Raw genomic sequence first — 18778 nt, forward strand, 5'->3', positions numbered from 1 at the left:
GAATGCCATTTCCCATCCCTATACTGAGTAGCATGCCAGCGGTTATATACGCGCTGGCAAAATTCTCCGTTTTTCTAATAAAAAGCTCTCTCTGTATCAAGTCATAATTATTACGGAGAAAACATTAGTACATATTAGGAAGACCTAAGGCAACTGCAATGAAAAGCAAACTGCAACAAACCTAGAAAACGCTGTAAAAGTAAAAAAAAAAATAATAATATAAGATTAGTTGACAAGTCGTGAGCGAATGAAATATTGAAACTCAGTCAAGTCTGGTTCCGTGGGAATTTCTGATGGTAAGGCGTTCCATTCAGTTATTGTGCGTGGTAAGAACGAATATGCATAGTGGATGACTGGCAGTTTGACTTTGCATGGATGGTCACGGCGTGGAAAGATAACTTGTGGTGATTGAAACAAATCACCATGTAGTGATGGATGGTGATAAAGCTTATGGAAAAGTGATAGGCGAGAAATTTTACGGTGAAGTGCTAAGTTGTCCATCTCAGCTTTATTCTGTGACGGTGACGCTGGTGTAACGTGAATAATCTGAAACAAAAATAAATTGCGCAGCATGGTTCTGCAAGGCTTTGATGTTACTGATGATATAAGTTTGTTCGGGATCCCAGATGACAGATGCGTATTCTAGTTTACGACGGTATAATGTTGTGTACGCTAGTTTTTTAACATGCATTGTGGCTTCTTTTAAGTTATGTTTAATAAGTCCAAGAGTACGGTTTGAAGAGGGAAAGGTAAGAATAATATTGTCATTCCATGATATGTTTGACTGACGATTGATACCAACGTACTTGTAAGTTGTTGCCAGTCCCACATCGTTGATATCAAGGGAGTAGGTGGTTGGAATTCGTGGCCTATTGGTGAAAGACATGAGTTTAGTTTTGGAAATATTTAATAGCGTTAACCAATTAGAACACCACACACTTATTGCATCCAGGCCAGTTTGTAGTAAGTGGCTATCAGTGTTATTGGTTACACATCGATAAAGTACACAATCATCTGCAAATAGTCTGATCTTGGATGACACGCAACCGGGTAAATCATGAATATAGATTATAAAGAGTAAAGATCCAAGTACGCTGCCTTGTGGAACTCCAGACGTAACATCAGCATAACATAAGATGGAATAGTTAACTCATGTAAACTGATACAGCGACTTTTGACAACGCGGGAGTTGCGCTGCCAGATTTGCGTGCTGTGTGTTTCCGCCAATAAAGTAAGCGCTCGTCCGTGTCTCTTCTTGCGTCGTCTGTTTGGCGCTTTATTACTTCAGTAACATGCACCAACTAGCCAAAAAAAAAATGTTCTGCTGGATGTAAACTGAATTTTAGATGAGATAAAATCGGGGATCCACGCAATTATAGTAGGGCGAATGTTAAGCTTTGAATGTTTAAGTAACAACCTATGGTGTAGAACACGATCAAATTCCTTAGAAAAATCTAAAAATATTGCGTCAACTTGGAACCCAGCGTATATCAGTGCGTGTATGTCGTTAATAAATCCGGCCAGTTGGGTGTCGCATGAGTGGCCCTTCCGAAAACCGTGCTGATGCTGAAAAATAATGCCATGGTCTTCAAGGAAGTTGATGACTTGACTGTGTATGATGTGTTCGAGTAATTTACAAATAGTGCTGGTTAAGGAGATAGGGCCATAATTAAGCAGAGAAGAACGATCACCTGATTTGAAAATGGGTATTATTTTAGCAATGCGCTAGTCATTAGGAATACCACCACTTGATAGTGACTGGGAAAAAAGAGCGGTTAACATAGAACAAATAATATGCGATGTATTCTTTCAAATTTTATTATTGAGACCTAGATGGTCGGCACTAGCTGACTTTTTAAGATTGGTTAGTAGAGATAAAACACCAGACTCACTGATGACTACCTCATGCATTGTGATTCTCACTAGCGTCTTTGAAGTTGGCAATGAGTTAACGTTTTCATGAGTGAAAGTTATTACAAATGTATCATTAAGAAGTTGAGCGTAATCTAAATCGGGGATAGGAGCACCATAAGAATCAGTAAGACTGATGTCAGAGTGAATTCCAGGGTTCACAACACGCCGAAAGCGGCGAGTATCATTTTTTAGCATGGATAGTAAATCATGAGAAAAAAAAGGTATGGCAAGTAGATTTTAGCAATGCCTTATAAGCCTTTGGCACACTTTGTGTTTATCATGGGCACTCGCTAGACCAGTCAGCTTTGCCTGCCTGTACAGTCTCTTCTTTTTGTTATTAAACCGCCGAAGCTTGTTGGTAAATCAAGGAAACTCCTTTTTCAGGAAATGGACAACATAGGAGTGAAGGTGTCAATGAGTGAACTGAGGGTGGCTTTAAAGAGGATCCAGCTCTGTTCAATGGAACGTGAATAACAATCATGCATATGAAAATGTAGTTAACTCATTGTTAATGGTGTCGAAATTGGCTTTACCGTAACATCTTATTTTTTTTTGGTAATTATTCTTTTGCTCACGCAAAGTTAATGCATCCAGTTATAAAATCATGGTCAGCGATGCCTGCTTCATGAGTTATGTCAGAAAATATATCAGGATTGCTAGTTCAAACTAAGTCTAGTATATTGGCAGAAGTTTCAGTGGATCGTGTTGGAAGGCTAATAAGTTGGATTAATGAAAAGTCAAGACAAGCGCTGAGCAAGGTATGTGCAACCGCATCCGTAGCCGATACGGAGAGCGTCGACCAATCGATATTTGGAAAATTGAAATCGCCAAATATGATAATTGCCGACTTCGGAAAATTCACGCACACCTCGCTCAGTACCGACGATACTCATCAGAAAAAGCGCCAGACATGTCAGGTGGACGGTAAAAAGTGCCAATGATCACATGAAATGCACCACCCCTCAAGGAAATCCAAGTACATTCAATAAAAGAATCGATAATGATGAGTGCGGCAATAAATTCTTCCTTTATCACGATGAGCGCACTGCCCCCTCTACGCTGTTGCCTATCAAATCGAAAAAACTTGAAAGTGGATTCACTCGTAAAGACGCTGTTATCGTGTATGGTGTATTAAGCCAGGTCGTGGTAAGTGACACTAAAGAAGCCTGAAATGAATCGATGAGCGATGAGAGTGCAATACTATTAGCGACAACACTTCTAGCGTTGGTGTATAAAAAGGGAAATTTAGTATCAGTGCTAGAATGCAATTTTACGGGTGAGCTAGAAGATAAACCTGAGCTTAAGGAAACAAAGGAGGAACATCAATTATCTATGCGCCGAGAAACAAGAGCAGCCTGGCCTTCATTGGTGTTCCACTCGTAAACGTCATTGTTCATTTGTTGAAAACAAGACGCACTCGATCTTTATCTTTCTTCATAGTTGGCAGGAACTGGAGAAGCTTCCGTAGTTTTTCGCGAACTGCTTTCGAGTAATCTCGCGAGATGCTCAAGTTAGTCTTTTTCAACTTATGGCCGCGGCTCAGAACCACTTCAACTTCCTTCTCATTGAAAAATTTGGCTATGATAGGCCGCTTCTTCTAAGACGAAAAGCGGCCCACACGATGTGCTCTCGAGATTGACGTCACGGCACGCCCAGGTTTTTCGATACAGAAATTACATACGAGTACTTCTGACTCTTCCCATGTTTCAGACTTCGCCGAATCTGTTAAGCCATAAAAGAGAACGTTAGACCACCTAGAGCAATTTTCCAGGTCGTCAGTTTTTTCTTGTACACCTACGAGACCGTTGTCACGGCTCGCGATGGACTGAGCACATGGGCCGCTGCAAATTTCTGCTCTAGATCAAGGACATGCTTTGTCAGCTTTTTCTAAATCATTCTTTAAGTCTACGTGCACTTGAAGCACCTTGTTAACAGATTCTCGAAGTACTGAATTTCTAGCTTCAACACGCAAGATAGAGCCAGCCACAAGGTCTAGCTTTTCCTCTTGAGCCTTGGTCATGGGTCTCGGGTTAAGCTCGACATCACCTCCCAGAACAAGCAGGCACATCAGATAGGATACACAAGCGCGAACACTTTTCAAAACATGAGGTGGCCACGACACCACTAAAGCACAGACATCTATCGCCACGATAGAAATAAGCGTCATAGTAGCTAACCTGTATAAACATCAGCGGTGAGCGTATAGATTGCAGTAGCGGTGCCGTGGTCCACGGCAGCGTCCGAATGCACTCACTTTTGTACTCCCTGCTCAGCTGACTCAGTCCCACTTTGCCAGACTGAAAAAACTACGGCGTCCAGAAGTGGCGGAGCATCCAGGAGAGGCGAAGTGGCCAAAAACGGTATTGATAGACCGCAGTACATTGACCAAAAAGCGCCGAGCCAGGGGGAGCTTGTATCCTTGTGCGATTCACGCATGGGTGTCGTCGGGACCAGCCGCATCGAAGAAACGGACCATGGCCGGCCCAACAAAATCAGCAACAGGACCTGTATAAGCATCAGCGGTGAGCGTAGGATCGCTGTAGCGGTGCCGTGGCGCCCATCCGGACTTGTAGGTTACATTGATGTCGTATTCTTGTAGCCTGAGGCTCCACCGCGCCAGCCGTCCTGAGGGATCCTTTAAATTCGCTAACCAACAACGCGTGACGGTGACCGACGACTTTTAATGGCCTGCCATATAGGTAAGGGCAAAATTTTGCTGTAGCCCAAATGATGGCGAGGCATTATTTTTCAGTGACAGAATAATTGCCTTCCGCTTTTGACAGCGACCGGTTAGCGTAAGCTTTCACCCGTTCAAGTTCGTTCTTCCACTGGACTAGAACGGCAGCGAGGCCTAGGCTACTGGCGTCAGTATGGATTTCTGTATCGGGGTACTCGTCAAAGTAGGCAAGTACCGGTGGCGACTGCATGCGTCTTTTGAGTTCCTAAAATGCGTTGGCCTGCGGCGTTTCCCCCTTGAACTCGACATCCCATTTAGTTAGATGTGTCAATGGCGCAGTGATGCAAGAAAAGTCCTTGATAAAGCGCCTGTAGTAGGCAGACATGCCAAAGAATCTAAGCACTGCCTTCTCGTCGACGGGCTACTGGAACTTTGCGATGGCGGATGTTTTCTGTGGGTCGGGGCGGACTCCAGATTTGCTGATGACGGGGCCCAGGAACAGAATCTCATAGTGAGCGAAGCGGCACTTTTCCGGCTTCAGAGTTAGCCCTGATGAATTGATGGCCTCTAGTACTGTCGCAAGCCGCCTAGTGTGATCGTCGAAATTTCCTGCGAAGACGACGACGTCATCCAAGTAAACGAGACGGGTCTGCCACTTCAACCCTGCTAACACCGTGTCCCTGACGCGCTGGAAAGTCGCAAGCGCCGAGCACAGTCCGAATGGCATCACCTTGAACTCGTAGAGGCCGTCTGGCGTGATGAAGGCGGTCTTTTAGCGATCTCTCTCGTCAACTTTTATTTTCCAGTAGCCAGACTTGAGATCCATCAACGAGAAATATTTAGCTGTCCAGAGCCGATCCAATGCGTCGTCTATCCGTGGGAGGCGGTGTACGTCCTTCTTCGTGATCTTGTTTAGTCGACGATAATCGACGCAAAAGCGTAGGCTTTCGTCTATTTTCTTAACTAAGACAACAGGAGATGCCCTCGGGCTTTTAGACGGCTGGATGATGTCGCGCAGCATTTCGTCGACTTGTTTTATAGCTTCACGTTCTCGCGCAAAATCTCCATAAAGGCTCTTGCGGAGTGATCAAGCTTACTCTTCGGTTATTATGCGGTGCTTTGCTACTGGTGTTTGTCGAATCCTCGATGTCGTCGAAAAGCAGTCTTGTATCATCGAAGCGGACATCTGAGCTGTAGCTGCTTAATCATGGGGATACTTGGATTTATGTCGAAATCTGGTTCGGGAACTACAGTTATCGGGGGTAGATGCGGCAGAATGCGAGAGCACAAACGCATTGCCACCTTCCAGAATTTCCTCGGTGTATGCGATCGTCTTGCCCTTGTTGATATGCTTGAACTCCTGGCTGAAGTTTGTCAGCAACACCTTCGTTTTTCCTCCGTGCAGTCGAGCGATCCCTCTTGGGACACAAATCTCACGGTCGAGTAGTAGAAGTTGGGGAGCCTCGTTGACGCCTTCTGCGTCTGCAGGTGTTTTGGTGCCGACGGAAATGACAATGCTGGAGCGGAGCGGTATGCTGACTTGATCTTCCAGCACACTCAAAACGTGGTGACTGCGACAGCTCTCCGGCGGTATCGCTTCATCTTCCGACAGCGTTACCGACTTCAACTTTAGGTCGATGATTGTCCATGCCGAGAATGACATCTCGTGAACACTGTTGGAGGATAACGAAGGTGGCAGGGTAAGTCCGGTGATGAACGGTAATTCCTGCCGTGCAGATTCCAGTTGGCATTATCTGATGTCCTCCAGCTGTCCGAATTTGAGGGCCTTCCCATGTATTCTTAACTTTCTTTAACTGGGTGGTAATGCGTCCACTCGTGACGGAGTAATCAGCCCCTGTGTCCACTAAGGCGGTGACTGCATGGCCGTCGAGAAGCATGTCGAGGTCGGTAGTTCTTTGTCTTGCGTCACAGTTAGGTCTTGGCCTCGGATCACGGCTGCGTGGCGTTGACCTGTGGCTTGCACGTGGCGTCGTCAGGTTGCCTTTCGTCAGCGTATTCTTTGCTTCCAGACTTCATCGGGACGGCGGCCTGTCGCTGTTATGTCATTGAGGTAGCCTCTTCGGCGTCTTCGTCGGTGGCGGAGGTTCTTTTTCAGTTCGACAAAAAAAAATGAAATTATGGGGTTTTACGTGCCAAAACCACTTTCTGATTATGAGGCACGCCGTAGTGGAGGACTCCGGAAATTTCGACCACCTGGTGGGGTTCTTTAACGTGCACCTACATCTAAGTACACGGGTGTTTTCGCATTTCGCCCCCATCGAAATGCGGCCGCCGTGGCCGGGATTCGATCTTGCGACCTCGTGCTCAGCAGCCTAACACAATAGCCACTGAGCAACCACGGCGGGTTCAGTTCGACAAACAGCAACCGCACCTCCATTGGTTGCTGCTTGACGACGGGCGACGACAGCGTACGCCATCGCTTCTGGCACGGGAAGCGACGATTCGGGCTGCACTTCGATAAGGCCCACTGAACGTCGGAGTTCGTCCTTGACGATGTCCCTTACTGAGGACACCTGAGGTTACGACGAATGAAACATCTTGCGTAGTTCTTCACGCACAAAAGTCCTGATGGTCTCTTGGCGATCACCGGAGCCCAGTGCTTGGATGGCGCACTGCGGCGTGACCACTTGACGGTTATATTGCCTAGTGCGCATTTCTTGAGGTTTCCGAATCGTCGTTGTCTCTGTCGAGGACTCAGCTACGGTTTTCGGTGGGTTGCGGATCAGTCTGGAGAAAAGTTCTTGCTTTACGCCTCGCATCAAGAAGTGCACTTTTTCTCTTCGGACATATCGGGGTCGGCGTGCCGGAACAGGCACGTCATCTCCCCGGTGAAGATAGCTATGATGTCGTCGGGTAGTTGTATTCGAGCTTCTAGCATAGCTTTGGCCCTTTTTTTGCGCATGACGCTCGTAAATGTCCGCAGGAAGCCGCTACGAAACAGGTCCTATGTTGTCAGCGTCGACTCCCGTCTTGTAATGTGAAGTGTACATGCCACAGCTTGTCATCGGAGTCCCAGTTGTTGAATGCCGCGATTCGTTCATAGATCTCCAGCCAGGTTTCTGTGTCTTCCGACGATGATTCAGGGAAAGTCGGTGGCTCCCTGGGCTGTGGCAGAACTATGGGTGACACTGGGGCTGTCATTGCGGGTGTCTTGGCCACAATCTTGTTGGTCTTCTCAGATAGAAGCACATACTGCGGAGGCAGCTGTTGTAGCTGGCGGCTTGCTCGATGGTCCCGGACTACGTTGGTGTTCTCTTTGCGGTCCGGGCTTGGATCACAGTTTGTTGGGGGCGTCCAGTACATGACCGAAAAGCACCTCCACCAGATGCCACATGGTAGTGACGTATAAAGTACACAGTAGCAAAACTGTGAAAGAAGAAACTAACTTTTATTGGGCGCACCTGTGCCCCCAAAAAGCAGGCTACACTTAAAAAATGGCGACAGCAGTGAACACAGTCAGCAATCGTCAAAATCTGATCAGCGGGCCAAGCGCGTCGGCTTTTATACATCAGTCGTCGAATGTTCCAGAGCAATCGCTGGGACCCGCGTGTCTTCCACAAAGTTCTACACCATTTGAGTCGCGCTTACATACAATATCAGATTACACAAAGTTCGGTGACAGACTGTGGATGGAACCATCGATAACATTCCAGAAACTTCCGATATATGCAGGCGCGTCCTGCGCTGTGCGATAACATTTGTTAGGCGGTTAAACGTGGTCTCCCGATAAAACAACTACACGTGTCAATATATTTATAGGCTGTGTGAATATCCATGGCCAGAATGGTGCGAATTATTCGGGAGCCGTCTCCAATGAGTACCACAGAAGAAAGGTACACAAGGCCGTCTTCAGTGCCGAGATGAGTTAGGAAGCTAATTTGGCCAGGATGACAGAAGGAATATCGCTCGAGCCACCATGCAATACGTGTCGCGAGCATACGCTCCATCAGCTTGCCTAACGTTGAGGTTAGCGCTATTGGGCGGATATGAGCGACATTAGAGAGTTTTGGTTGGGCATCTGAGACAGTACTGCGTACGCAGGAAACCTGCGGAGGGGACAGCGCGCATGCGCAGTACGCAGGAGCGCGCACGGTCTCTTGCGTGCGCCCACAGCTTTTCTAAAGCTGCGTATTGTTCGCTGCGTGCACTGCGAGCCCTGCGGGACGTTCTCGCGTGTTCTCGCGCGTCCACGAGAGCGCATTTTTCGATATTGCTCTTGCAGAAGATGTGACTCCGTCTTGTGGTTTGACTTCGTGGCGGCTGATATTGACTACGCAGTTTCAGAAGCTGGCATATGGCGGCGCTGATTAGCACACTACTACGGCTCCTGCGCGTACAAGTCAGCAACCCCCTTCTCAACCATTGCGTCCGGCCAACTATAGCTGTTTCATGCGCGCGTGCTTCGATAAGTACACACGACCTCGCGCGCTGCGTACATGGGTGGTTGCGGACTCCCAACTAAAGCTGGCTATTGTCTGAGGGCTTTACGGGTTTGCAAATAGGGAGAATTTCTGCATGCCGTCAAGATTCAGCCATGGCTCCTGTAGCCCAAGTGTCGTTTATGGCCCTCAACAGCACATCGAGAGCCTTGCCTTGCGTGTTTTTATATAAAGTTCATACGGTATGTCATCCTGTCTTGGTGTGTTGCATGGTTTAGATAGGGCTATTGCCGCTAAAATTCCGCCGTTGTGAAGGCAGCTTGTATACCCTCGATGTCAGTGGGCGTAGGCAGCGTTCCTGCGTCAGCGGGAAGGCCGTTTTGAACAACGAAAGGAGGCGGTGCTGTCTCCAAAGCAGGAAAAAGAAAAGTGTGGGCAAGAGTTTCGACTAGTACTGCTGTTGTCTGGCCACATGTTAACAGAACTCAGGCTGCGGATTCTGGAAGTTGCCGACCACGTGTCATTACTCGGAAGGGGCGCCAAATATAGACATTGGATGACGAAAGACCGAAAAAAGAGCCCCAGTCCATCTATCGACCATGTTTCATAAGGCGTGTTCACGGCGCCGAGCTAAAGCAGTAAGGTGCTTGGTGCCCAGCCGAAGGGCATTTCTTGTAAGGTCAATTTCTGATGTAAGTTCTGCTTGGCTCCGCGATGCCTAGAGACGCAGAAGTTGGAAATCTGGATCTGTTCGCGATTCATCAATCCGCGGCGTACGTGTTACTTCAAGTAGTGCAGCACTAGACGATGGACAGTTCCCACAAGCAGTTAGCTAGAGTGATCTGTGACACCGCACTTCATCGATCCTAGTCCACCGCTCGACATAGGGCTCCTCCCGAAACCAAGGAAAATTGGATGGTACTCGCTACCGCAACAGTCGGGTTCACATGACTACGAGGTGGTCGTCCTTCCTCAGCACGAAGATAAGTACGGTGAGTGGGGTTTAATGATTAGGCAGCGTAAATTGGGCCTCACTCACTCACTCTAAGTGACCCCATGTGGCGCAGGGCGCATCGAAATCTCCTTTTACCGTAATGGGACAACAAGGATGTGTCTGTTATGGGTGCGCCAACCAGCCGAGATAAAACCAAGCCACATTACCGCTGTAGGGATGGGCACAGTCCAAAACGCCTATAGTGTCCGTGCGTTGGAGAAGAACTAATACGGTCACGACTTGAGTTTGAGTTTACTCAACCACGTGGCAGGTTACATAAGCGTGCACAAAGGCAAAGTTAGGCACGTGTGATGGGAAAGAAGCTACATTTCACAGCTTGACTGGTCCCATCATCCGGAAAACAAAATTACAAAATTACAGGCAGCGGAGAGCGACAATACAAAAGGGTCACACATGTAGCCCGTCACTGCAAAGCGTAAAACTCTGAAATACATAAAAAGACATTAAATAACAATGCAATAGACAGTTGCATGACATTAATTAACCATCACAAAAATGACCTAATATAGAATCAATAGCACATTCAGAACATCTAATGTAGGATATCAGTTTGGACAAGATACATAAACTTTCAACTGTTCCAATTGTTCAGTAAACTCGGAAGACAGAAATATAATGCTGACAGCCCATAATTAGTACAAGGACATGGTGCATACCAATTCTCGAGTACAATGTCGAGTGAGGCACCTGGTCGGATTTTGTTGCAAATCGCCCAATGTACGCAAGGGCGTACATTTTTGAGTATTTCTGATTTAAAAGGTAATAAAAGTTGGTATTCGTAATACCGGATTATTCTTAAAATTATATACTTTATAAACGATGAAACGATGTGTCGTTTATGTGGTACACCTTCAATACACCTCAGGGCCATTTCTTGCAGCACGACCAAATTATTTAATGATGCTTTAGAGCCTGTGGGCCAAACCAGATGACAATACAGATGTAAAGAAAAAAGAGGGTTATTTAACAAAAGCTTTGTTTTACAGGTAATAGTTTCTGACACCTGCGCAACACAGCTAAAACTAAAGCACCTAAAACGTAAAGTTTATGGCTTATGTGTTCAGTACGGTAATTCTATGCCATATGTTCGAGAAAGAGCACACCGCGAGTTTTAACAGTTTAAAAAAACTCAATTTTGGTATTATTAAGGGTTAGCTTGAGAGACATTTCATATAATTTGGATTTTACACGGAACAATACAGCCTTGGTTTTAGAGCAATCATTATGTAGTGAATTTGCTATAGTCCATGCATATATCTTATTTAGTACTTCAATTGCAGACACCATAAGCTGATCAGCCATTTCACCAAAAAAGAATACACTAGTGTCATCTACGTAGATTACATTATCTACAGAGCTATCAATTTGTACACCATCATTAGGAAAAATATTAATAACAGGGGTCCCAATATGCTCCCTTGGGGTACCGCATTCTTAACTTTCATAGATGATGACAACTCTCGGTTGGTTGACACGCACTGTAACCGATTTGATAAATAGATTTTTATTAAAGTTAAAATGACACCACGAACGCCATAGCAGTGGATTTTTGTCTAAGATTGTAGCATGCTTTTCCTTGTCAAATGCCTTGAGAAATCTAGGACTATTCCTAGGGTAAATTTTTTTGCATCCACATTCCTTAGAATCAGACACTTTTGGAAAAGTACGGCACTTTCGGTAGACAGGCCTAAGTGAAAGCCGAATTGTGACGACGTAATAACATTATATATAATTAAAAACTTGAACAGTCGTATGAAAATAAGTTTTTCCTACAGACTAGAAAAGACCGGCAAAATTGAAATCGGTCTCATCATCATCATCATCATCATCAGCCTGGTTACGCCCACTGCAGGGCAAAGGCCTCTCCCATACTTCTCCAACTACCTCGGTCGTGTACTATTTGTGGCCATGTTGTCCCTGCAAACGTCTCAATGTCATCCGACCACCTAACTTTCCGCCGCCCCCTGCTACGCTTCCCATTCCTTGGAATTGAGTCCGTAACCCTAATGACCACCGGTTATCTTCCCTCCTCATTACATGTCCGGCCAATGCCCATTTCTTTTTCTTGATTTCAACTAAGATATCATTACCCGCGTTTGTTCCCTCACCCAATCTGCTCTTTTCTTATCCCTTAACGTTACACCCATCGTTCTTCTTTCCATAGCTCGTTGCGTCGTCCTCAATTTCAGCAGAACCCCATATCCAGCTTTAGTGGACACGTACCAACTAGCGCCCCAAGCGGCCCCGGCACGAAGCTAGCGCGTTTTCAATGGAACGAGCGGGTTTTTCGCGAATAACAAAAGCTGCAGGTCGATTATCGAAAAACGCAGGCGACAGACGTGTTCTGGAAGACAATCCACACGTTCCAAATGCAGTGATCACGCTATGGCACGTAAGAAGTTTGTTCCCACAGCGGTTAAAGGTTTAGCAATGGAAGCCTATGGAAACGACGAAAACTTGTACTCGATTTTCGAGGCACGAACGGTGCCTGTAATTAACCTACGACGTCTATCGTAATACGCAGTGCAGCGTATGTAGTCCAGAGACTCAGCTTTCGATTGATGCCTATCTCAACTCTCCACACATGGCGGAACACTGTTCCCAAAAGCGTTTTTTGTAACACTGTCGTGAAAATTCACGTGGTATCTATAAAAACATGAGCGGGGGGGTGGGCCAGCCTGGATTTGGGGAGGATACTGGGGTGGGAGAACCTAAATTTGGGAGGGATATGGGGGGTGGGCCACCCTAACCATGGGGCTGATATGGGGCTGGGCGAAGCTGAATCGGGGGTGATATGGGGACGGGCTAACCTAAATGTGGGAGTGATTTGCGGTGGGACATCCTAAATTTGAGGTGATAGAGGGGTGGGCTAGGCTAAGTTTGGGGCTGATATGGGGGTGGGCCAACCTGGATTTGGGTATGATATGGGGGTGGGTCAACCTAAATTTGGGTGTGACATGGGGACGGGCTAACCTAACCATGGGGGAGATGCGCGGCTGGGCCAAGCTGAATTGGAGGGTGATATATGGGTGGACTAACCTTAATTGGTGGGGGATTTGCGGTGGGCCATCCTAAATTAGAGGTGATCGAGGGGTGGGGGTGGATATCGGGGTGGGCCAACCTCGAGTTGCCGGTGGTATTGGAATGGGCCAACCTAAATTTGGTAGTGTTGTGGAGGCGGACCAATCTGTATTTGGGGGTGATATGGGGTTGGTCCTACCTAAATGTGAGGGCAATCTCGGGGTCGGCCAATCTGAATTTGGGGACGATATGGGGATGGGCCAACCTAAATTTTGGGGTGCACCGACTCGAAATTTGGAGGACGATTTATGGAAATTCATGCGTGGACCAACTTGAAAATTAGGGGTGGCCCAATTGAAATTCGGGGTTGAGCCAACTTGAAGTTTAAGGCTGGGCGAAAAGAAAATCGCGCGTGGCCGACTTTAAATTTGAGGGTGGGCCAATTTAAATTTGAGGGTGTGCCAACTTGAAATTTGGGGGTGGGCCTACTTAATGTTTGGGGTGGGCCAATTGAAATTTGGGGGGCTGTTTACGAATAGTTAAACAACACCAGGGGTGTTTCTGCATATTTTTCATCATTGCAAATACGTATATTAATAATTGTTACCAATACCCCTCAAGGTGAGCTACCACTCGAGCCTTCACAGCCCACTGAGGTAATAATGTCGCAGGAGTGCTCTCATCGTGACGACTGCGACGTTCAATGTGGAGGTCCACAAAAACAAATCGCAGACCGAGCTGACCATTTTCACACGAATGTCATCGCTAACACTACTCGCTCGTGCTAGACGCAACACAAGCTTACAACGATCATGATTCAACTTTCAATCGCACGCTAGTCGACACGTTCTCAGTGCACAATTTCGTCAATCATCTGGATCGGAACCATGATGGATGTTTTACTGTTATGTTGGGTCGCTTTTCGCGAAAGCCTTCTCCCACAAAAAGAATGCATTCTTGAGATTGACAAGGCAAGCTAGTATATAGCTCATACGAAGCAAATGTACAAAGGGTTATAGTGATTTTTCAAAACATATGTATAGGTAAATAAGATTTCAGATGGTATTATTTCGACCGGGCATGACAACGATTTCTTCCCGGCTGTCACAGTGTTTTGACCGAAAACCTAATCATTTCGCTCAAACGCGTTGCCCCAATACTACATATGTTGAATGTACAAAAGTGCGGTGCGTGGTCACAGCTTCAAAGCCAGTCTATTTTGTGTAATGTTGTTGATATTGTAGTAATGTGGAGTTTTCCTCTGCATAAGAGCACAAAACGAAAAAAAAATATTACAGATAGTAGCTGAGCGCAAAGTACATTGGAAGATCTGAAACCAGCGATTATTTTTAATTTGCGGGTTGGTCTTCTCTGCTGGTAGATCGCTGTCCCATCACTTCAACGAATTTTGTTTGTGTGCAACTGCAGCAAAAACAAAGATACTACCATTTCATTGCGAGGACCTTTATGTCCTTCACACACACAAGAAGGACACCAGATAATTGACACTATCAGTTTATAAAGTGATATTGTTTTGCTAATTTCAGTGTAGCGTGGTGTCTGCGAACGGAGTATTTTCTTAGTATCAGTCCAGTGTTAGCAGTGAGAAGCACTTCGGTCTATCATCCCCATGAGGCCATACTAGCCATTGTAGCGCTTTACTCTAGGCCAAGTGCTAAAAACTTGGTGTGCTTCGTCCTTTCCGCAGGTCGTCCATCCATTCTGTTATGGTGGCCATCAATGTGTCCGTCAGGCCTCCTCCTCATTTTAGCTTCGCCATCACGAGAGTGCACAGAGAAAGGAAGCTTTCTTCACAATGAGCCCCAGCGGGGTTCCACCACTCGGAACTGCTGCAATTTGCATTAAGTGGCTGGGCATGCTAACTACATCCTTAGTTTCACTATGCTAGCTAGCGCGCGCAGAAAAAGTAAAGCTGTGGTCGCTATCACTACCACGAACCCATGTCAATGCAGATGTAAGTACGTGGAGGGGCTGGGCATGCTAACTTCTGCGCTACGACCTGCCGCCACCACCTCAGATTTTCTATGCATACCTGCTTCTTGTTTCTATCGCACACGTATGCAGGACAAACGCGGATAAGTAATTGGATTGGATTGTGAAAACGTTTATTGAGCCTGCAGTAAAGCGCGAAGGTGCGCTTCGGACTTGGCCTACGTCGTCATCGTGGCGGGTGCTCAGCGAGGATCCCCGCTCGCCGTTGCCGGCTCGCCAGGCTCCTGCCTAGCCAGCGCCTCGATGACGTGCTGGACGGCCTGTAGTTGTTTTTCTTGGTCTTCGCTCCACGTTGCTTCCTCAAGCTGCGGCGGTATACGTCCTGAGTTAGCTTGGCTTGGATGTTTGTAGCAATCCTATAGCATGTGCTCGAATGTGGCCTTCTCCCTGCAGCACGCTCTGCACTTTTCATGGGGGTGCGATTCTGGGTACATCCTGTGCAATAGCGCTGGGCTTGGAAGCGTTATCTTTGTAGTTGTCTGAACAGCACGGCCTGCGACCTGCTCAGCCCTTTGCAGGGCGGCGGGAGAAGTCTGCGGGCCAGCCGAAAGCCTTGGTCAGTTCGTTATAGGTGGTCGTCCGGTCTCTGGCGCTGAAACACAGCGGGCAGCCGTTGCCTTGGGCGCGGTCGGTTAATCCTCGTGCTCTGGCGTGTGCCGTTTTGTTGCGATTGGCATGCTTCTCCGACGCTTGTCCTGCGTGCACCGGGAACCACTTGATTCGAGTCCTCTTGTCGCGGTATGCCTGTCGGAGCAGGACGCGTGAGGCCGTTGGGTTAATTCTTCCTTTGGCGTAGTTCCTCACCGCTTGTCTGGAGTCGCTGAGGATCATGTGGCATTCTCGGTCTACGATGGCCAGGGCGATGGCTATTTCTTCTGCTTCCTCCACTTGCTTGCTCGATGTGCTGGCGCTCGCCCGCACGTTGCCTCCGGAGTTGATCACCGCGATCGCGAAGCAGTTGCGGCCGGCATATTCGGCTGCATCCACGTATCTGGCATCGGTGTCTTCCGCGTGCAGACCCGTCAGTGCCTCGGCTCTAGCGCGTCTTCTGCCTTCGTTGAATTCCGGGTGCATGTTCCTCGGCAAGGGGTCAACCCGCACGTTCCATCGTACGTGGTCGGGGACGGGGCATTTCGGTCCCTGCTGTTCGTGATAACCGATGCCTAGACTGCACAGGATCTTTCTGCCGGCCTTTGATGATGACAATCTTTCCAACTGAGCGGCTCTGCGCTTCGGCGATCTCGTCGAGCGTGTTGTGTATGCCCAGATGGAGGAGACGTTTCGTGTTGTTAGTTTCAGGTAGACCGAGGCCTGTCTTGTAAGCCCTCCGGATTAGGATGTCTAGCTTGTTCTTTTCGCTTTTCACCCACTTGTGGAAGGCTGCCACGTACACTGGCAGAGTACGAAGGAGTGTATAAGTCTGATGAGGTTTTCCTCCTTCATGCCTCCCTTCTTGGTGGTAACGCGCTTGAGCAGTCTGGTCGCGTTGGCCGTCTTTCCCGTGATGCGGGTGACGATGTCTCCGTTCGTGCCGAGCGATTCGATGCTCATGCCCAGAACTCGGATCTTGCTGACCGTCGGTATTGTGCTACCATCCCTGGTGCGGATCTTAATCTTTTCTTGTTCCCGTTGCTTCTTGATTCTGTGCGTTTTGATCGGTTGGTGAAGCAGGAGCTCCGACTTACTTGGGGAGCAACGCAGTCCCGTACCTTCCAGGCTTTCTTCCATCGTCTCGACGGCCGTCTGCAGTGTGAATTCTATGCAGGCATCACTGCCCCCGTCCACCCACAGCGTAATGTCGTCCGCGTATATCGTGTGCTTCAGTCCTTCAAGCTGGCATAGTCTATTGGCAACTTGAATCATAACAAGGTTAAATAGCATGGGTGAGATGACGGAGCCTTGCGGAGTGCCCTGGCTCCCTAATATCTTCTCGTCCGTCTTCAGGTCGCCGGCTCTGAGTTCCGCCGTTCTGCCGGTGAGGAAGCATTTGAGATATTCGTACGACCTCTCGCCTAGGTTTAGATGCGATACCTGCGCGAGGATGGCAGAGTGCGTCACTTTGTCGAAGGCGCTTTCTAGGTGGAGCCCTAGGATGGCTTTGGTGTCCCTGGTTTCGCCGTCGATGACCTGATGTTTGGTAAGTAAAAAATCTCAGTGCCCTCCCACTCTGTGAAGAAAGATGACCAGCAAAGCTGTGTATGTGGGCCCCTTAATGGCGAACTGCACCCCCGCCGTATGTCGGCACCGCATTGCACTGTCTCCGGGATCTTTTTTAGAAGAAGAAGAAGAATTTTATTTATTCACTCAAGAAAATAAAATCACAGTAACAAGATATACACAAGGAGGTCCCAAAGCGCAAGGCTGTAGGGGGACCTCCTGTTCTAATTAGAAAGATCAAAACAAGTTAGGTTACAGCAAACGCAGCAAAGTTTTAAAGTTGTCTACAAATAATTACACGTGACAGCAAAAGAACCGAAGCATATAATAGTACAAAGAATGGCGTTATGAACAAATAAAAGTAACAAAACAATTCAGGTTAATGTAAATACAGCAAAGAGGTAGAATTGTTAACGTGTATTAATGCAAGAAAACAAGTCAACTGAAAACATGGCATAACACTGTACAGAATTACATCATGTACTGAATTAAAAACAAAACAAAACATGGGAAGTGAAATGTAGCCTATGAGGCAGTGTTCTAACAATAACTGACACAAGGAAACAAGTGGACAGACATGATGAAATGTTGGTGAAATGGTGAAATGTGAAATGTTAAAGAGATATAATGGTTTACCCATAATGAAGCAAACAGAACATGTTAAATTACATTACAGCATTCACAAGTTAAGTAAATATGAGAATAAATGCTTTTTAAAGCTGCCTATACTAGGAAACAGCTTTATGTCCGTTGGAATACAGTTCCAGTAAGACATCGCTGTGAACGAAGAAGTGAATTTGCCAAAATTAATTCTGATTTTGGGTAATAAGAAGTTGTTAGCTAATGCAAATCGAGTATTATTATGATTAGCAAGTCGTTCAGTGTTAAAGATCGGCCCACGTATGGGGAGTGCTTAATGCCTGCTTCACCTCCGCCGCTGGTCGGCCTGGCATGGCGTTACATTCGGGATCAGCCCACGTATGGGGAGAGCTGAACGCTTGCTGCACCTCTGCTGCGGGCCAGGCCGGTAATACGCTATCTTCGGGATTTTGCTCTATACGCGCACCAGATAGTGCGGAAAGTAGCCCTTAAGAGGAACCTTTAGCTGTGGTGGTCCTATCTAAATACATGTAAAAGGAGAATTCGTTTTGCTCCACAACCACTGCATCAAATTTTACAAGGTTTGTTGCACTTAAAAGAAATACTTGAAATCTAGTGACTGTTGGTTTAGAATTTTTTATTTAGGTCATCATTTGTTTTTTTCAAAATTGTAAAAAATCGCAAATTTTCAGAAAATGAAACCAAGTTTACAACTCTGTCTTTCGGCAATGAAAACTGATGTCACAGTTCTGTACATTGCATCTAGCAGCACATCTAAAGCGGACAAAATTGATATATTACGCATGAATCTAAAAAAATAATAATGTGGAAATACAGCTTTTCCACAACCCTTGTTCACAACGTAACGACTTCACGTAAAATATAAATCGGCATATTGGATTTGTCCGCTTTGAATTGTCTAAAGGATGCTGTTTACAGAACCGCGATATCAGTTCTTGATGCGGAGTTATTAATTTGTAA

The sequence above is a fragment of the Dermacentor andersoni genome, chromosome 6 (assembly GCF_023375885.2).
Source record: "Dermacentor andersoni chromosome 6, qqDerAnde1_hic_scaffold, whole genome shotgun sequence".
Taxonomy (NCBI): domain Eukaryota; kingdom Metazoa; phylum Arthropoda; class Arachnida; order Ixodida; family Ixodidae; genus Dermacentor; species Dermacentor andersoni.